The 7,240-nt window shown below is 28.1% G+C and overlaps 1 non-coding gene across 1 annotated transcript; it reads left to right on the forward strand.

The window, feature by feature from the left end:
* Positions 1-2,586: 2,586 nt before the first annotated feature.
* On the forward strand, positions 2,587-2,658 carry TRNAY-GUA (transfer RNA tyrosine (anticodon GUA)). The gene has a single exon. It is a non-coding gene; the product is annotated as a tRNA-Tyr (tRNA).
* The last annotated feature ends 4,582 nt before the right edge of the window (positions 2,659-7,240 follow it).

Here is a 7,240-nt window from a genome sequence, read left to right on the forward strand (position 1 = left end):
CTTTGGAAGACTCGAAAACTAAGAATTGACTTGTAAAATAAAAATTCCTGATTATTTGTCTGTACTTTTTGAATTCATTAGAGATTATTAGAGAAGAAAAATGCATCGGAAAGAAAAAAATAATCACAACGTAAAACTTTGTAAAGTTCTTATAGCTTTAATGTAATTTAAGAAAAGAAAGAAAAAAAGAGTGCACATTATTTAAGTTTTGGGTATATAGCTCAGTGGTAGAGCATTTGACTGCAGATAAAGAGAACATTGGTTCAACTCCGAGTGACCTTTGAAAATAAATTTTATTAAACCAAATAATTCTTGCTTTATCACTTGTTTATCCATTAAAACATTTTAGGCATATAACGTTGAATGCATATTGATGTGCTTTCTTCATATGAAATCTATTTAAAAAACAGGCCAAAAGGTCGAAAAACCTTGTCTGTAAAAAGTCAATGTAAAAAATCTATAAGATGATACTTTTAGCACTTTGGAAGACTCGAAAACTAAGAATTGACTTGTAAAATAAAAATTCCTGATTATTTGTCTGTACTTTTTGAATTCATTAGAGATTATTAGAGAAGAAAAATGCATCGGAAAGAAAAAAATAATCACAACGTAAAACTTTGTAAAGTTCTTATAGCTTTAATGTAATTTAAGAAAAGAAAGAAAAAAAGAGTGCACATTATTTAAGTTTTGGGTATATAGCTCAGTGGTAGAGCATTTGACTGCAGATAAAGAGAACATTGGTTCAACTCCGAGTGACCTTTGAAAATAAATTTTATTAAACCAAATAATTCTTGCTTTATCACTTGTTTATCCATTAAAACATTTTAGGCATATAACGTTGAATGCATATTGATGTGCTTTCTTCATATGAAATCTATTTAAAAAACAGGCCAAAAGGTCGAAAAACGTTGTCTGTAAAAAGTCAATGTAAAAAATCTATAAGATGATACTTTTAGCACTTTGGAAGACTCTAAAACTAAGAATTGACTTGTAAAATGAAAATTCCTGAGAATTTGTCTGTACTTTTTGAATTCATTAAAGATTTTTAGAGAAGAAAAATGCATCGGAAAGAAAAAAATAATCACAATGTAAAACTTTGTAAAGTTCTTATAGCTTTAATGTAATTAAAAAAAAAGAAAAAGAGAGTGTGCATTATTTAAGTTTTGGGGATATAACTCAGTGGTAGAGGATTTGACTGCAGATCAAGAGATCATTGGTTCAGCTCGAAGTGCCCACTGAAGGTAAATCTTTTTAAACCAAATAATTCTTGCTTTATCACTTGTTTATCCATTAAAACATTTTAGGCATATAACGTTGAATGCATATTGATGTGCTTTCTTCATATGAAATCTATTTAAAAAATCAGCTAAAAGGTCGAAAAACCTTGTCTGTAAAAAGTCAATGTAAAAAATCTATAAGATGATACTTTTAGCACTTTGGAAGACTCTAAAACTAAGAATTGACTTGTAAAATAAAAATTCCTGATTATTTGTATGTACTTTTTGAATTCATTAAAGATTATTAGAGAAGAAAAATGCATCGGAAAGAAAAAAATAATCACAATGTAAAACTTTGTAAAGTTCTTATAGCTTTAATGTAATTAAAAAAGAAGAAAAAAAGATTGTGTTTTATTTAAGTTTTGGGGGTATACCTCAGTGATAGAGCATTTAAATGCAGATCAAGAGATCATTGGTTCAACTCCAAGTGCCTCCTAAAGATAAATCTTTATAAACCAATTAATTCTTGCTTTATTACTTGTTTATCCCTCACAACATTTTAGGCATATAACGTTGAATGCATATTGATGTGCTTTCTTCATATGAAATCTATTTAAAAATCAGCCAAAAGGTCGAAAAACCTTGTCTGTGAAAAGTCAATGTAAAAAAATCTATAAGATAATACTTTTAGCACTTTGGAAGACTCTAAAACTAAGAACTGACTTGTAAAATAAAAATTCCTGATTATTTGTCTGTATTTTTTGAATTCATTATAGATTATTAGAGAAGAAAAATGCATCGGAAAGAAAAAAATAATAACAATGTAAAACTTTGTAAAGTTCTTATAGCTTTAAAGTAATTAAAAAAAAAGAGTGTGCATTATTTCAAGTTTTGGAGGTATAGCTCAGTGGTAGAGCATTTGACTGCAGATCAAGAGGTCCTTGGTTCTACTCTGAGTGCCCCTAAAGATAAATCTTTTAAACCAAATAATTCTTGCTTTATTATTTGTTTATCCATTAATTCATTTTAGGCATATAACGTTGAATGCATATTGATGTGCTTTCTTCATACGAAATTTATTTAAAAAATCAGCCAAAAGGTCAAAAAACCTTGTCTGTAAAAAGTCAATGTAAAAAATCTATAAGATGATACTTTTAGCACTTTGGAAGACTCTAAAACTAAGAATTGACTTGTAAAATAAAAATTCCTGATTATTTGTCTGTACTTTTTGAATTCATTAAAGATTATTAGAGAAGAAAAATGCATCGGAAAGAAAAAAAATAATCACAATGTATATCTTTGTAAAGTTCTTATAGCTTTAATGTAATTAAAAAAAAAAAAAAAAAAGACTGTGCATTATTTAAGTTTTGGGGGTATATCTCAGTGGTAGAGCATTTAACTGTAGATCAAGAGGTCCTTGGTTCAACTCCGAGTGCCCCCTGAAGATAAATCTCTTTAAACCAAATAATTCTTGCTTTATTGCTTGTTTATCCATTAAAACATTTTAGGCATATAACGTTGAATGAATATTGATGTGCTTTCTTCATATGAAATCTGTTTAAAATATCAGCCAAAAGGTCGAAAAACGTCTGTAAAAAGTCAATGTAAAAAATCTATAAGATGATACTTTTAGCACTTTGGAAGACTCTAAAACCAAGAATTGACTTGTAAAATAAAATTTCCTGATTATTTGTCTGTACTTTTTGAATTCATTAAAGATTTTTAGAGAAGAAAAATGCATCGGAAAGAAAAAAATAATCACAATGTAAAATTTTGTAAAGTTCTTAGAGCTTTAATGTAATTAAAAAAAAAAAAGTGTGCATTATTTAAGTTTTGTGGGTATAGCTCAGTGGTCGAGCATTTGACTGCAGATTAAGAGGTCCTTGGTTCAACTCCGAGTGCACCCTGAAGCTAAATCTTCTTAAACCCATTAATATTTGCTTTATTACTTGTTTATCCATTAAAACATTTTAGGCATATAACATTGAATGCATATTGATGTGCTTTCTTCATATGAAATCTATTTAAAAAATCAGCCAGAAGGTCGAAAAACGTTGTCTGTAAAAAGTCAATGTAAAAAATCTATAAGATAATACTTTTAGCACTTTGGAAGACTCTAAAACTAAGAATTGACTTGTAAAATAAAAATTCCTGATTATTTGTCTGTACTTTTTGAATTCATTAAAGATTTTTAGAGAAGAAAAATGCATCGGAAAGAAAAAATAATCACAATGTAAAACTTTGCACAGTTTTTATAGCTTTAATGTAATTTAAAAAAAAAAAAAAAAGAGTGTGAATTACTTAAGTTTTGAGGGGTATAACTCAGTGTTAGAGCATTTGACTGCAGCTCAAGAGGTGCTTGGTTCAACTCCGAGTGCACCCTCAATTGAAATCTTCTTAAACCAAATAATTCTTGCTTTATTACTTGTTTATCCATTAAAACATTTTAGGCATATAACGTTGAATGCATATTGATGTGCTTTCTTCATATGAAATCTATTTAAAAAATCAGCCAAGAGGTCGAAAAACGTTGTCTGTAAAAAGTCAATGTAAAAAATCTATAAGATGATACTTTTAGGACTTTGGAAGACTCTAAAACTAAGAATTGACTTGTAAAATAAAAATTCCTGAATATTTGTCTGTACTTTTTGAATTCATTAAAGATTTTTAGAGAAGAAAAATGCATCGGAAAGAAAAAAAAATCACAATGTAAAACTTTGCAAAGTTTTTATAGCTTTAATGTAATTTAAAAAAAAAAAAAAAAGAGTGTGCATTATTTCAGTTTTGGTGGTATATCTCAGTGTTAGAGCATTTGACTGCAGTTTAAGAGGTGCTTGGTTCAACTCCGAGTGCACCCTCAAGAGAAATCTTCTCAAAAAAAAAAAATTCTTGCTTTATTACTTGTTTATCCATTAAAACATTTTAGGCATATAACGTTGAATGCATATTAATGTGCTTTCTTCATATGAAATCTATTTAGAAAATCAGCCAAAAGGTCGAAAAACGTTGTCTGTAAAAAGTCAATGTAAAAAATCTATAAGATGATACTTTTAGCACTTTGGAAGACTCTAAAACTAAGAATTGACTTGTAAAATAAAAATTCCTGATTATTTGTCTGTACTTTTTGAATTCATTAAAGATTTTTAGAGAAGAAAAATGCATCGGAAAGAAAAAATAATCACAATGTAAAACTTTGTAAAGTTTTTATAGCTTTAATGTAATTTAAAAAAAAAAAAAAAAGATTGTGAATTACTTAAGTTTTGGGATATAGCTCAGTGTTAGAGCATTTGACTGCAGCTCAAGAGGTGCTTGGTTCAACTCCGAGTGCACCCTCAAGAGAAATCTTCTTAAACCAAAAAATTCTTGCTTTATTACTTGTTTATCCATTAAAACATTTTAGGCATATAATGTTGAATGCATATTGATGTGCTTTCTTCATATGAAATCTATTTAAAAAATCAGCCAAGAGGTCGAAAAACGATGTCTGTAAAAAGTCAATGTAAAAAATCTTTAAGATGATACTTTTAGCACTTTGGAAGACTCTAAAACTAAGAATTGACTTGTAAAATAAAAATTCCTGATTATTTGTCTGTACTTTTTGAATTCATTAAAGATTTTTAGAGAAGAAAAATGCATCGGAAAGAAAAAATAATCACAATGTAAAACTTTGTAAAGTTTTTATAGCTTTAATGTAATTTAAAAAAAAAAAAAAAAAGAGTGTGCATTACTTAAGTTTTGGGGGTATATCTCAGTGTTAGAGCATTTGACTGCAGCTCAAGAGGTGCTTGGTTCAACTCCGAGTGCACCCTCAAGAGAAATCTTCTTAAAAAAAATAAATCTTGCTTTATTACTTGTTTATCCATTAAAACATTTTAGGCATATAACGTTGAATGCATATTGATGTGCTTTCTTCATATGAAATCTATTTAGAAAATCAGCCAAAAGGTCGAAAAACGTTGTCTGTAAAAAGTCAATGTAAAAAATCTATAAGATGATACTTTTAGCACTTTGGAAGACTCTAAAACTAAGAATTGACTTGTAAAATAAAAATTCCTGATTATTTGTCTGTACTTTTTGAATTCATTAAAGATTTTTAGAGAAGAAAAATGCATCGGAAAGAAAAAATAATCACAATGTAAAACCTTGTAAAGTTTTCATAGCTTTAATGTAATTTAAAAAAAAAAAAAAAAAGAGTGTGCATTATTTAAGTTTTGGGGGTATATCTCAGTGTTAGAGCATTTGACTGCAGCTCAAGAGGTGCTTGGTTCAACTCCGAGTGCACCCTCAAGATAAATCTTCTTAAACTAAATAATTCTTGCTTTATTACTTGTTTATCCATTAAAACATTTTAGGCATATAACGTTGAATGCATATTGATGTGCTTTCTTCATCTGAAATATCTTGAAAAAATCAGCCAAAAGGTCGAAAAACGTTGTCTGTAAAAAGTTAATGTAAAAAATCTATAAGATGATACTTTTAGCACTTTGGAAGACTCTAAAACTAAGAATTGACTTGTAAAATAAATATTCCTGATTATTTGTCTGTACTTTTTGAATTCATTAAAGATTTTTAGAGAAGAAAAATGCATCGGAAAGAAAAAAAAATCACAATGTAAAACTTTGCAAAGTTTTTATAGCTTTAATGTAATTTAAAAAAAAAAAAAAAAGAGTGTGCATTATTTCAGTTTTGGTGGTATATCTCAGTGTTAGAGCATTTGACTGCTGTTTAAGAGGTGCTTGGTTCAACTCCGAGTGCACCCTCAAGAGAAATCTTCTCAAAAAAAAAAAATTCTTGCTTTATTACTTGTTTATCCATTAAAACATTTTAGGCATATAACGTTGAATGCATATTAATGTGCTTTCTTCATATGAAATCTATTTAGAAAATCAGCCAAAAGGTCGAAAAACGTTGTCTGTAAAAAGTCAATGTAAAAAATCTATAAGATGATACTTTTAGCACTTTGGAAGACTCTAAAACTAAGAATTGACTTGTAAAATAAAAATTCCTGATTATTTGTCTGTACTTTTTGAATTCATTAAAGATTTTTAGAGAAGAAAAATGCATCGGAAAGAAAAAATAATCACAATGTAAAACTTTGTAAAGTTTTTATAGCTTTAATGTAATTTAAAAAAAAAAAAAAAAGATTGTGAATTACTTAAGTTTTGGGGGTATAGCTCAGTGTTAGAGCATTTGACTGCAGCTCAAGAGGTGCTTGGTTCAACTCCGAGTGCACCTTCAAGAGAAATTTTTTAAACCAAATAATTCTTGCTTTATTACTTGTTTATCCATTAAAACATTTTAGGCATATAACGTTGAATGCATATTGATGTGCTTTCTTCATATGAAATCTATTTAAAAAATCAGCCAAGAGGTCGAAAAACGATGTCTGTAAAAAGTCAATGTAAAAAATCTATAAGATGATACTTTTAGCACTTTGGAAGACTCTAAAACTAAGAATTGACTTGTAAAATAAAAATTCCTGATTATTTGTCTGTACTTTTTGAATTCATTAAAGATTTTTAGAGAAGAAAAATGCATCGGAAAGAAAAAATAATCACAATGTTAAACTTTGTAAAGTTTTTATAGCTTTAATGTAATTTAAAAAAAAAAAAAAAAGATTGTGAACTACTTAAGTTTTGGGGGTATAGCTCAGTGTTAGAGCATTTGACTGCAGCTCAAGAGGTGCTTGGTTCAACTCCGAGTGCACCCTCAAGAGAAATCTTCTTAAACCAAAAAATTCTTGCTTTATTACTTGTTTATCCATTAAAACATTTTAGGCATATAATGTTGAATGCATATTGATGTGCTTTCTTCATATGAAATCTATTTAAAAAATCAGCCAAGAGGTCGAAAAACGATGTCTGTAAAAAGTCAATGTAAAAAATCTTTAAGATGATACTTTTAGCACTTTGGAAGACTCTAAAACTAAGAATTGACTTGTAAAATAAAAATTCCTGATTATTTGTCTGTACTTTTTGAATTCATTAAAGATTTTTAGAGAAGAAAAATGCATCGAAAAGAAA

Source organism: Phyllobates terribilis, unplaced genomic scaffold (genome assembly GCF_046119375.1).
Source record: "Phyllobates terribilis strain yellow unplaced genomic scaffold, ASM4611937v1 Scaffold_1__5_contigs__length_1240528914, whole genome shotgun sequence".
NCBI lineage: Eukaryota > Metazoa > Chordata > Amphibia > Anura > Dendrobatidae > Phyllobates > Phyllobates terribilis.